The sequence below is a fragment of the Phoca vitulina genome, unplaced genomic scaffold (assembly GCF_004348235.1).
Source record: "Phoca vitulina isolate PV1807 unplaced genomic scaffold, GSC_HSeal_1.0 scaffold72, whole genome shotgun sequence".
NCBI lineage: Eukaryota > Metazoa > Chordata > Mammalia > Carnivora > Phocidae > Phoca > Phoca vitulina.
The window spans coordinates 7074364-7087359 of record NW_022589775.1 but is presented as its reverse complement, the minus strand read 5'-3'; positions in this window follow the sequence as shown (position 1 = coordinate 7087359).

The window sequence follows — 12996 nt, the reverse complement described above, 5'->3', positions numbered from 1 at the left end:
AAAAGCCTTCGTTATAGGCAAACTTGTGTACTTAGCAATTCCACTTTTTGGCACTTGTCCTAAGGAAATCAGTACGTATGTGCACGGAGATCTAGCTGCACTGACGTTTGCTGAAACATTCACTGTGGAAATGAAACACTGGAGCCAGCCTGAAACGTCCAGCGATCAGGCATTTGTTGAACAAATTATGGAACATCCATTTGATGCGGTATTACGAGGCCCTAATATTTTTTTTTGTTAAAGATTTTATTTATTTATTTGACAGAGAGAGACACAGCGAGAGAGGGAACACAAGCAGGGGGAGTGGGAGAGAGAGAAGCAGGCTTCCCGCTGAGCAGGGAGCCTGATGCGGGGCTCGATCCTAGGACCCTGGGATCATGACCCGAGCCGAAGGCAGTCACTTAACGACTGAGCCACCCAGGCGCCCCGAGGCCCTAATGTTAATACATTATTGATAGACACGCAAGACGCTCACAATCTAGTGGAGAGTAAAGCACAATCACCAGCAGTTGCACAGTGTGAGCCCACTTTTTATGAGGATTAGCGTGCCTAAAAAAAAAAAACCCTGAGAGAATATACCCCAAAATGCCAGCAGTGGTTATCTCTGTGTGATGGGATTGGGGATAATTTTCATTTTCTTTGCTTAGCTGGACTTCAGGATTTTTGTACAGGGAACATACATTATTTATGCCTACACGCTGACAAAGTAGACTAAACGCTGATGAATATACAATCATACCGACACGCCTTACAACTTCTTGCAGAGTGTTGTACAAATATTATTTGGACTTAATTTTCATCTGGGCTGAAGTGAAGGATCTAACTTTATCCCTCTCCTCCCCACTCAAGGCCGATCAGCTGATCAGGCTCTGTTGACTGATCCTTTGCCAATGCTTAAAGTGCATGACTTTCTCCCATTCTGTAGATTTTAAAGGCACTGTGTCTCTGTTATCTATTGCTGCAAAATAATATACCCCAAATTTCGTGGCTTAAAACAACCACCAGTGTATTCTTTGCTCAAGGTGTTGAATTTTGGATCGAGTTTGGTGGGGAGAGCTTGTCTCTGCTCCACATGGTGTCGGCTAAGGCTGGCTGAAATGATTCAACCTGGGTCATGTGTTTGAGGCCTCAGCTCTTGTTATTGGGGGCGGGGAGTCCCCAATTCTCCCGCATGTGGCTTCTTCACATGGTTAGCTTGCGTTTCCTCCTGACATGCTCATCTTAGGGCAGCTGGACTGTTTACACGGCTGCTGGTTTCCCCAGAGTACCAAAGCAGATGCTGATGGGTCTTTTTAAGAACCTATCCCTAACTAGCACAGTGTGGCTTCTTCCACACCCAAATTATTAAAGCAGGCCCAGGGCCAGCCCAGACTCAAAGGGGGGAACACGAGGATCAATTGGGGGGCCAGCAAAGGAACAGTCTCCCACACTCAGCACTTATAGGAATCCTGTAACAAATTCTCTGGAAATGTATACCAAAGGATTACTAATATAATTTATATTTCCCTAGATAGGAATTCTTAAACTCAGCAATACCTGTGAAGGGATGGTTCGGGGCACCTGGGTGGCTCAGTCTGTTAAGCGTTCGACTCTTGATTTCAGTTCAGGTCATGATCTCAGGGTGGTGAGATCGAGCCTCGTGTCAGGCTCTGCACTTAGCTCGGAGTCTGCTTGAGACTCTCTCTCTCTCTTTTCCTCTGCCTCTGCCCCTCCCCCTGCTTGCTCGCTCTCTCTCTCTCTCAAAATAAATAAATAAATAACCTTTAAAAAAGGATGGTTTGTTATATATTTTACCACTAATTTACACCTCTCATTTGATATAGTGAAGGTATATAGATATTTGATCAGTTCAAATATCTTTAAATGACTGCATTTATATAGGCCACTCAATAAGATAACTGTCATTAAAATATCAACATTTACTTATTCCCTTAAAAGCAGCTAATGGCACCAATAAATTTGAGCTCAGATATTGTTCAGGTTCCAGATTTCTTTGGTGAGAATCAAAATAGGCTAGGTGTTTTGGACACAAGTTCCAAAAACTTTTCCAACCAGAAATCAATCAGCATTTATCACGGATGGGCAGGAAGGACCCAAGGGGGCTACACACCATCAGCCGATGTCACTCTGGCCATGGTGGCTGGCTGGGGTGTTTCCTGGTGGGTGGAGGGGAGTGTGGGAACCTGGAGGGTCAGCAGCGAGTTCTCCCGACCCCCTGCCCACCCATACCTGCACCCGAACCTCCTCCCACAGGACCAGGATCTTACTTCTCAGTTTTCTCTGCTCTCTTGGGCATTTTCAGCCACTCCTTGTCTGCTGGTTCATGGCCAAAATGTACAACTGAAGTCCATCTGGGATTTAGACAGCCGCACCACCCACGAACTGTCCGCTGCTGTGACTTTCCTCTTTTCTCACCCGGGCCCCCTGCAGGAAGGCTTGCATTCACCATCTGCTCTTCCTCACCTCCCACTCACGCTCTAGCCCTCCCCCCAACCTCTACTTTCTTCTCAGAGGTCCAGGCACGCCCCACCCGTGACCACCACCGCCAAACCCCCGGGAGATGCTCTTCAACCATGTACCCAAAATTCTCTATGAGCACAGAACCCTTTGATCCTTCAGTCTATTCTTCTTGGGACATTCTCCTCCTTTGGCTTAGTTCTTAAAGATCTAGGTTCTCTTCCCATTGCTCTGACGAGCCTCCTTAGCAGGCTCCTTTTTCTCTGCCCACACCTTGAATGTTGATGTGCCCTCACAAGGCTATGCCTGAAGCTCTTAATCTTGACCTTCTTGACCTTATGCTTGACCTTCTTAATCTTGAGTCCAGGACCTCATGACGTCCATGGTTCTAGAACTGGAACCCATATGAAGATTTTTGAGTGTATTCTTTTTCTGGCAAGGGGGCCAAAGCTTTTAGTAGATTCCCCAAGAATGCTGTGACCCATACAAAGGGAAGGCCATTGTCCTAGGCCATTTCACCTGCTGGCTTCGTCGATGCTCCACAGACTGAAGACTTGTGAACCTTCATTGCCAGCCCCTATGTCTTTCATAAGCCCCAGTCCTGTGTGTCCAACCATGATGTCTCACAGTTACTTCATTGTCTTCTCCTGGATGCTTTTTCTCTCTTACCCAAAGTCCCAAGCTAGAAAATGATCTCTTTTCCTCACCCCATATTCAACTGGTGGCCAAGCCCATTAGCTCCACGCCTTCTCATCACTCCTGGGCCCATATCTTTCCACCACCTCCACCTTTCTGTCTTGGTTTAAGTCAGGAGTTGACAAGCCTTTTCTACAAACGGGCAAACAGTAAACATTTTAGGCTTTGTGGGCCATGTGATCTGTGTCACAAACAGTCAACTCCATCGCTGTAGCGCAAAGGCTACATAATATATACATAAATAAATGTGGCTCTATTTCCATGAGCTATTTATGGATGCTGAAGTTTGAATTTTACATAATATATATTTTATGATATTATCACAATATATATTTTTTCAACCACTTAAAAATGTAGAATCCATACGTATCTTTTGGACCTTACAAAAACAGATAGCAAACCACATTTGGACCATGGGTCATAGTTTGTCAACTTCTAGCTTTAGGACATCGTATCTCTTGCCCAAAACAATCTTCCTTCCTCCAGTATTCTTCCACTTAGATCTGCCTGCCACGGTGGTCCTGCAGTGATTTTCCTAAGAAAGAAGCTGTGGGCACCACTCTCCAGCTTAAAACCCTCCAACAGCTCCAATAACCACAGGAGTAGGATTTCTCAACCTCGGACTATTGATACTTGAGACTGGATGATTCTCTGTTGCAGGGGGAGTTGTCCCGTACATTTAGGATGTTCAGCAGCATCCCTGGCTTCTACCTATTAAATGCCAGTAGCCTCCCTATCTCCCTGGTGGTGACAATTAGAAATGTGTTCAGATACTGCAGAATTGCCCCTGGTTGAGAACCAGTGATCTGGGAGGACAGCATAAACTCCCTGGAAGTGTATATAAGAGTCAGGTTCTCCCTGACTCAGCTCTCCTCCCTCCCCACAGCACCTTGTGCTCCCGAGGCTCTAGCCACGCTAAGCCACTTTTGGTTTCCCAAGTTTGGCATGCGTTTCTTATCTCTGTTCCCACCAGGAACCCCCTTCCCTCCTGCCCACTGGGCAAATGCCCACTCACCTTTCAACACGCAGTGCAGCCTGTCTTGTGCCTCTCTCCCCCATGGGGACATGCGAGTTTTTCCTCCACTGGTCCTCATGGTCACCCCTACTTACTTCCATCAAAGCCCCTAAGGTCCCTTTAAGCCCTTGTTTTCATACTTGTCTTTTATCTTAGAGCGTAAGCTCCTTGAGAGCTTGGGTTGTGCCCGATTCCTCTCTGCCACCCCAGCGCCTGGTTGAATACACAAATGGGTAAACTGAGGCTCGGTGTCTGTGAAGGTAGAGCCCGAGACCAAGAACTTGCACGGTACAGGCAAGCTAGAAGAGCAGTCTCACCTAACCCCCAAGTCCTCTACCTCCACTCTGCCATGAAGACCCCCAAGCCTCAGCTGTTGGTTTTGGTATCTGAAAACTTTGCTCTTGCAAATACACAGGAACTGTTGCCAGGTGAGAAGGCTAAGTGGGAGAAGACATCTTGGACAGGCGTTGCCCCATCCTATGCTGGCAGGTCCCCTGTTAAAGCTCTGGGGTTCACTAGTGCCGTGGGTGAGGGCAGACTGGCCTACAGCGCGGTGACAGGCCCCTGCACAAACCCAGACTGAGGTGACCGACAGGAATAAAGACAGCAGCCTCTCACCAGAGGCCATGCCATCCAGGTAAGAGGGAAGGCAATACACAAGATGCACCCGGGTCCCGCAACCTGGATCCTTGCATGTCCCAGGGAATTTGCTAGCTGCTGTGAGCTGAGAAAAAGTACTATAATTAATTCATGCTGAAGACTAATATTATGACACATGATTTTGGCAACAGGGCTTCCGAGCACCTCGGAGCCACCAGCGCCCCCCTGCTCGCAGCCGCCAGGTGCTGTTGGAGACAAGTGTTTTGGGAGGAGTTTTAGAAAAACATTCATGGGACTGAAGACACCAAGCACCTGTTTTCTGTTTTGGAAACGCAAACCTTAATAAGTCATGGAGGTCACCAAGAGGATTACGAAACAAAAGCAAGACATTGAAAAATGGCACGGGCCTTCTGAAGGCTGGGACAGTCCTGCTGGTGCTTCTAAGAGGAAGCACTGCTGCAAGCAAAAGCCATCTAGCGCTGGCGACCTTACTCCACCCAACAGCCCAAGCCCCTGGTTTGGACATGGCGGATGGGGCCTGAGCGCTCAGCCATCTGGACTTCATTCAGAAAGCTTCCTCTACCTGAGTCAGGACACTTCTCCTCCCACATGCACAAACCACCAGCACTCTGTGCCTGGGCAGGAAGCCGGGAATGTAGGGCCACCCTCTCCTCTCCCCCAGACCCCCCACTTGAGAGCACACAGGAGAAGGGACTGGGAAGTCATAGACCTTGACGCCTGACAGCTGGAAGGTGGGCCGTGACCATCTCTCCAACTGTGTGTCTTAGAGAGGAGGAGCCTGAGGCCAGGGACTGCAACCACCTGCCCAAGAAGGGTCACTTGCTAGGATGAGACGGAATGGGCTCTAAAGCTCTAGTCTCTCCGAATGCCCGGCAGTAGAGGATGGGTCCCCTAAATGGTGCCATTTCCCCAGCAGAGCGCTTTGCAGTCTTTGAGAGAGTGAGGGCACCCTTGAAAGGGCTCATATGGAACAGTCTTCAAGATACATCCCAAAGTGAAAAAGAGCTAGGTGCAGAACTTCCCTTGGGCGAAGGAGAGATTAAATATATGTATCTGCTTGGAGGCTGTAATGGGCTGAATTGTATCTCCCAGAAAGATAGGTCCCCATCCCAACCCTCAGTACGGGTGGCTGAGACCTTATTTAGAAATAGGGTCTTTGCAAATGTAAACAAGAGGAGGAGGTTGAGATGAGGTCATCCTGGACTTAGGGTGGGCCTTAAATCCAATTGTAAGATAAGAGAAAGGAAAGGACTATTTGATTCACAGAAAAATGGCCACTTGGAAATGGAGGCAGAGGTTGGAATTATGTTACCATGAGCCCAAGGGCACCTGGGGCTATCAGAGGCTGGAAGAGGCAAGGAAGGATCTTTCCCAGAGCCTTCGGAGGGAGCATGGCCTGCTGGCATCTTGGTTTGGGACTTCTGGCCTCCGAAACTAGGAGAGAATAAATCTGTGTTATTTTAAGCTGCCTTGTTTGTGGTCATTTACTATGGCAGCACAGAAAACGAACACAGATGCTAACTGATAAGAATATTTTGGGAATGAATTTAGAGTTTATTGAATACAAGATCAATATGAAAAAAACAATAATCAATAGTATGTCTGTATACCAGTCATACATGATTAGAAAATATTTACTCTATCCCTTTTATAACAGGGTCAAATCTTTTAAATATGTAGGAATAAATGTAACAAAAGATATGCAAGACTTTTACCCCCCAAATTTTAAATGTTAAGAAAAATTAAAGAAGATTTAAATACATGAAGGTATATGTTTTGTTTATGGATTGGAAGGTTCAATAATGTAAAGATACCAGTTCTTTCCGAAATGGACTGATACAATCGCAATGCATAGTAGATGGAACCACCATCAAAATCTAGGTAGATAATTTGTGAAAAGTGAGCAGCTGACTCTAAAATGTGTCTGGAAGTTCAAAAGTTCAAGAAGAGCCAACTCTATCTCCTGATAGACAACAGAGCTGAAGCACTGACCGTACCTGGAAATCAAGATTTATTATAGAGCGGCAGTCATGAAGGTATTGTGTTATTGGCAAAAAGATGAGATGAACAGACCCATGGAACAGAACAGGACATCCAGGAACAGAGCTGCATGTGCATGAACACCTTTGCTTTCGTTACACAATGAAAGATGCGTGCTGTAGAGCAGGGGAAGGAGGGGATCTTTGGTAAATGGCTCTAAGCCAGTTGACTATAAGGAAAAATATGTCTCTTGCCAGCCACCTCACATCATACATAGAAATCAATTCCAGATCAACTGTAGCTTTATGGGAACAACAAAAGCATAACGATTCTGGAAATACAACAGAGGAAGGTCTTAATGACATAGGCATAAGCCAAGATTTCTTAAAGACATATAAAATAATTACCATGGTGGAAAATATTGATTTACTGGATTTCACCAAAATCAAGAACTTGTATTCATCAAAAGACACTATTAAAAGAGTGGAGCGGGGCAGGGGCAGCAGCAGGGGGCAGGTGCCTGGATGTCTCAGTGGGTTAAGCATCTGCCTTCAGCTCAGGTCATGATCTCAGGGTCCTGGGATCGAGCCCCGCATCGGGCTCCCTGCTCAGCATGGAGTCTGCTTCTCCCTCTGCCTCTCCCCGCTGCTTGTGCGTTCTCACTCTTTCTCTCTCTCTCAAATGAATGAAAAAAATCTTAAAAAAAAAAAAAAAGAGTGGAACAGGGAGCCACAGAAAGGATAAGACATCTGCATTTACCCACCTGACAAAAGATGTATATCCAGACTATATAAAAAAATCGTCTAATTAAATAACAGCAAAAAGACAGCCCAAAGGAAAATAATGGTTAAGAATTTTGAACAGGCATCTCATAAAAGACGCTCTCCTAATGAGCAGTTTAGATGATAGATGATAGATAGATAGATAGATAGATAGATGATAGATAGATGATAGATTAGATAGATAGATGATAGATTAGATAGATGATAGATAAATAGATAGATGATAGATAGATAGATAGATAGATGATAGATAGATAGATGATAGATAGATAGCTAGATAGATGATAGATAGATAGATGATAGATTAGACAGATAGATGATAGATTAGATAGATGATAGATTAGATAGATGATAGATAGATGATAGATAGATAGATAGATGATAGATAGATAGATGATAGATAAAAGCTTGTGATAATTTGATATGGCAAATAATACAGATGCTTGGAACATTTTTGGAAATGAATTTAGATCTTAAATTTCCTTAAATCATGGATCTGCCATGGCTCAGGCCTTGCTGAGTGCACAGCCAGAAGATTTTAATTATACCAAAAAATAAACTCAGTGAAAATAAAAAGGTGCTCAGTCTCATTAGTCATCACAGAAATGCAAATTCAAGCCATAAGAAAACCCATACACACCCATCAGAAAAACTAAAACGAAGAAGCTTGACAACACCATTTGGGAGATGCTGGAACTCTCGATACCCTGCTGGTAGAAGGTATAACAGCACTTTGGAAAACCCTGGCAGCATCTCCTAAAGATGTATCTGTCCATACGTTTATCCAAAGAACAAGAGTTCTTGAAGCTGCATTATTAGTAATAGCTCAAAAGTGCGATAGCCCAAACATCCATTAGCAAGAGAATGCATACAGGAAGCGGGATACACTCACACAACGGAACACTAAGTAACAATGAATGAATGTATCACAGTTACAAGCAGAAACACAGTATAAGGGACAGAAGCCAGCCTCAAAATAAGACAAATCTATTATGTTTAAGCAGTAACCTACAAGGTTAGAATTCAGGGTAGAAGAAAGGACCCAGCAATCAGGAGGAAGCCTCAGATCCTGATAAATTTCCATTTCTTGACATGGGTTGTAGTTACACTAGTGTGTTCATTTATGATGATTCATTGAATTGTATGTTTATGATGCTCATGTGTGTGATTTAAACTGTCATGTATGGATGTTAGATATCAATGAAAATTTTCTTCTAAAAACCTTGAGGGAAGACCAGAAAAGCTCAGACATCCGCCCCCCCTTCAAAAAGGCCCTCAAAGTTCTGAAAACAATATTAATTGCTGAGGAGGTACAAATTAAAGGGCAATACAATTTATTTATTTGACAGAGAGAGAGGGAGATAGAGAGTGAGAAAGCAAGCACAAGCAAGGGGAGAAGGAGACAGAGAAGCAGGCTCCCCACTGAGCAGGGAACCAGACGTGGGGCTCGATCCCAGGACCCTGAGACCATGACCCAAGCGGAAAGCAGATGCCCAGGCGCCAGGGCAATACAATTTTTAAAAAGAAATTCTAATGACACCTTTTTCTTCCCCTTATTCCTCTTGCTGCCTAACTTTGGGTAGTAGAAACAGCTCCCACAGGGAGACAGCAGGGGTAGGAGGGGGGTGGGAAAGAGGTAGAGGGGAAGATGGGGAGAGAAGATGAGCAAGAGCTATTGGAATCAGAAAAAAACACTGCTTGAAACCTTTTCAAATTCCACATTCATTTGGCTACCAGGCAGCATTTTAAAAAACACAAATGTTCAGGGTTCGAGGGTCGCTAGCCACTCACAGTGTAGTATGGATCCATAGGTTTATCCTCCTCCCGTGCCCACTGCCCTGATGAGTATTCAGGAACGGGGCCAGTTGAGCGGAAAGAAGAGAAGAAAGTGCTATTTTTAAATCAGTCCAGTAGGGAAAGGTCAGGCTTCGATGCTTAATTGTTACAGGCCACCCAAGGGACAGGAGGGAAGTCCCAGGCACATATAGGGACAAGGGAAAAAGGGTATTTGAGAGCCCAGAAAATAGGACGCCCAGTTTCCCAGGAATGCCAAGTGTCCACCCCACCAATGAGTGTGTTCATTCTCCCTGACCATGCCCCCCCTTGGAGGTCACTAGAGATCTGGCTTCCTTCACAGTCTCACCTGAGCTGGTGGGGTCTGCCTCTACACGTGACCGACCTGATGCCCAGCCCAGCTCTGCCCCCTGAAGTCTGTCAAACCTGCTGGCTCAGCCCTGCCCCAGTCTTGAGGGCCTGAGGGAGGGCAAATGGAGAAGCCCAGGTCCCACGGCTGGGGAATCATGGGGACCTGGGGGCCCACACCAGCTTCCCTGTGGCTGCCATTACCCCTTGCAGACCTGCCCCAGCTCCCTGAGCACCCAGCCCGTGCACCACCATCACACTCTGCTCCACCAGCCCTCACCAGGCTGGCTGCCCCTCGTGCACCCCCGCCAGCCGGCTGGATCCCCACTCACCTGCCTCACCTTGGATGGCTCCTCTCACCACCCGGGAGCTCCACTGGGTCCGGAGGAAAATCCCGGCTGCTGGCAAACAGGCACATGGGATCTGCTCGGCACAGGCACTGTGCTAAGCACGAACCCAGTGTCGCGGCGTGACCTCCCGCCACCTGTGCACCGCAGGGACTACTGACGAGCAGTCGTACTCTACATTCGAGAAGCGGAGGCACAGAGAGGTTAGGTGACCTGGCCAGGGGCACACAGCCTGCACGGGGTGGTAGCGGGAGTCAGACTCTTGCCCACCGGGCTGGGCGGGGTCAGCAGCGAGGACGCTGGTCCGGCCACGGAACAGCCCCGACGTGGGAGTGATGGCACGCGGCAAAAAGGCAAGAGGGGAGCCCTGAGCTTTCCCTTCCCCTCTGGCTGCCCTGCCCGCCGCCGCCGGAGCGCGGCCTCCCGGTCCCGGGCTGGGGCTCCAGGGCCAGCCGCGGGGGAGGAGAGGGGCCTCGGCCCCAGAGCCCCTGGCCCGCAGCTTCTGTCGTGGGTCAGGCCGGGCTGAGGCCACGGCCAGGAGGTCCCTCCCGACCGGAGAGCCGTCAAAGCTGGCCTTGAGCTCTCCTCATCCCCGTCCTCTCCCTCCCCCCCCCCCCCCCCCCCCCCCCCCCCCCCCCCCCCCCCCCCCCCCGCCCCCCCCCCCCCCCCCCCCCCCCCCCCCCCCCCCCCCCCCCCCCCCCGCTTCCTTTTTCTTACCCGACCTGCCCCCTGGCTAGCATGTGAGCTCGGGGCGCCCCCAGGCCCCACTCGGCCGGCTCTGTCCGCTGAACAGACTCCCGTGGGCTGGGCTTCGAGTCCACGTCGGGCCCTTCTCTGGCCTGCTCTGTGCCCCCGGCCACGGACTCCGCGGGCCCGGCTGTGGTGCGGCTCCTTGGGCGGTAAATGGGGGCGCAGGAGGGGAGTGGGTGGGGGACGGCTTCGGGTTCCCTCCCAGCTTTGACTCCGGGATGACAACCCCCCCCCCCCCCGGCCCAGATGACACCGCGTCCCCCTCCGGCCTCCAGGCCCAGGGCTGGGAGCAGCTTCCCGGGTGCGTGGCTAGTGGCTGGGGGTCTCCCCAGACTCGCTCCTCCCCCCGCACCCCTGCCCGCAGCTCCAGACCCAGCCTTCAGCTCACTCTCCCTCTGCAGCATGTGGGGTGAGAGGTTTCTTGTTGGAATCTTGTCCGATATTTCAGCCACCTCTCCTTTTCTGTCTATATAAGTTAGATATCTTCTGTGTCAGCGGGATTTTTCTGTCTTTGAATTTAAAAAAAAATGTTGCAGCTTTATTTTATACTATTCTCTGTTCCTGACGCCTTGCAGGAAGAGCGCCTTGAGTCTGCTTTGTCATTTGTGTATGTGTGTGTGTGCGCTCAAGGGAAAAATTTTTAACTGGATAAAATCTAGAAACATCTAAACAACATACAAGATCTTAAAACAAGAAAGTTTAAAAAAAATACCAAAATCTAAAAATTGGTTGCAAAACGTCAACTTTCCTAAACTAATATGTGAATTTAGGGATAATCTAATACAAATATTATGAAGTTGGAATGGGGTGCTGTTGTTTATGTTTTTTTTAGTGTTTTTTAAAAATGAGTCAAAATTTATTCGGGTAAACGTTAGATTACTCCTACAGACTTTTCCCACACGCTCATGTGTTTCAAAATGACACACAGAAATGCTCCTGCCAAACAGAAACAGTCTTTATTGCTGTAACTGCATCCAGGCCGGATTTCAGTGGTGGTTCCAGTCATGGTGGCCCTCTTACTTACGTCAAAATACAAGAATTATATCATCTAATTCTAGAGGATCGGGTGATGTGGAGACACAGAACACGTTCGGATGGTCGTGAATGTTCGAGACCCCGCTGGTGTGAGCTGAGCCTCACCTGCAGGCGACCCTGGATCCCGGAGCCCTCACGGTGTGATCTTCCTCCTTCCTGGGGGGCCCGAGGACCCCAGGCACCCCCTGACGCTTCCGGGCCTCCTTGGGCTGCCGGTGGAACAGTGGGAGCAAGAGGGCCCCTTGGGAAAGGCCGGCCGGTGGACTTGATGTTGGCCAGCAGGTGCCCGTGGCGATCACTTCTCAGCGCCTCGAGCTTTCCCTCGGTCAGCACAGCTGCCACGCAGCCTTCTGGAATTCTCTTCTCATGAAGAGGACCTCCCGGTGACAGTGGCAGGGGCTTCTCCGCACCGTGTGGGAGAAGCGCTCCTGCCTGGGATCTTCCCTGGTCCATCAGGCACTCTGTCCTCTGTGCACAAGATCAAGGAGCCTGTCCTCTCTTTACACATTGCACACACACGTTGTTTCTTTTCAGTAATTTATTTATCTACAAGCAATTTTTTAAATTCTCAATTCTATTTTTACATTTTCTGGTACTCACAAAACAACTACAGTAGTCTAGATTCTGCATCCTGGGGTGTGTGCGTGTGCACGCGTCCACGTGCATGGGAGTGTATGCTTGTCATCGGGAGAAAACTTTGTATTTCGACTGCATAAAATTCATAAATGTTAAACAACAAACAGTATTTTAAACAGAACAACAAAGATTAAGAAGAAAAAAAAATGGCAGAACAAGGAAGAAATGGTTGCAAATTCCTAAGTTTTCCGATCTATAAATTTAAGACTAAACTAATGAAATGAATTTTGGACTAAAATATGAATTCAGGACTAAAATATGAATTTAGAACTAAAATTTGGATTTCCGACTAAAATTTGAATTTAGGACTAAAATATGAGTTAGGACTAAAATTTAATTTAGGACTACACTAACTATTTTATACAGTTTGAGTGGGATGTTTTGTTGAAGTTTTTCTCTCTCTCTCTTTTTAAGGCAATCACATTTTATTCACATAAATACTGAGTTATTTCGGCGGAACTGTAACCCTAGTCCTAGAGCACAGGAATGGTCTTGTTTGAAAGTCTCTATCCATGTCCACGATAGAGGATGTCTT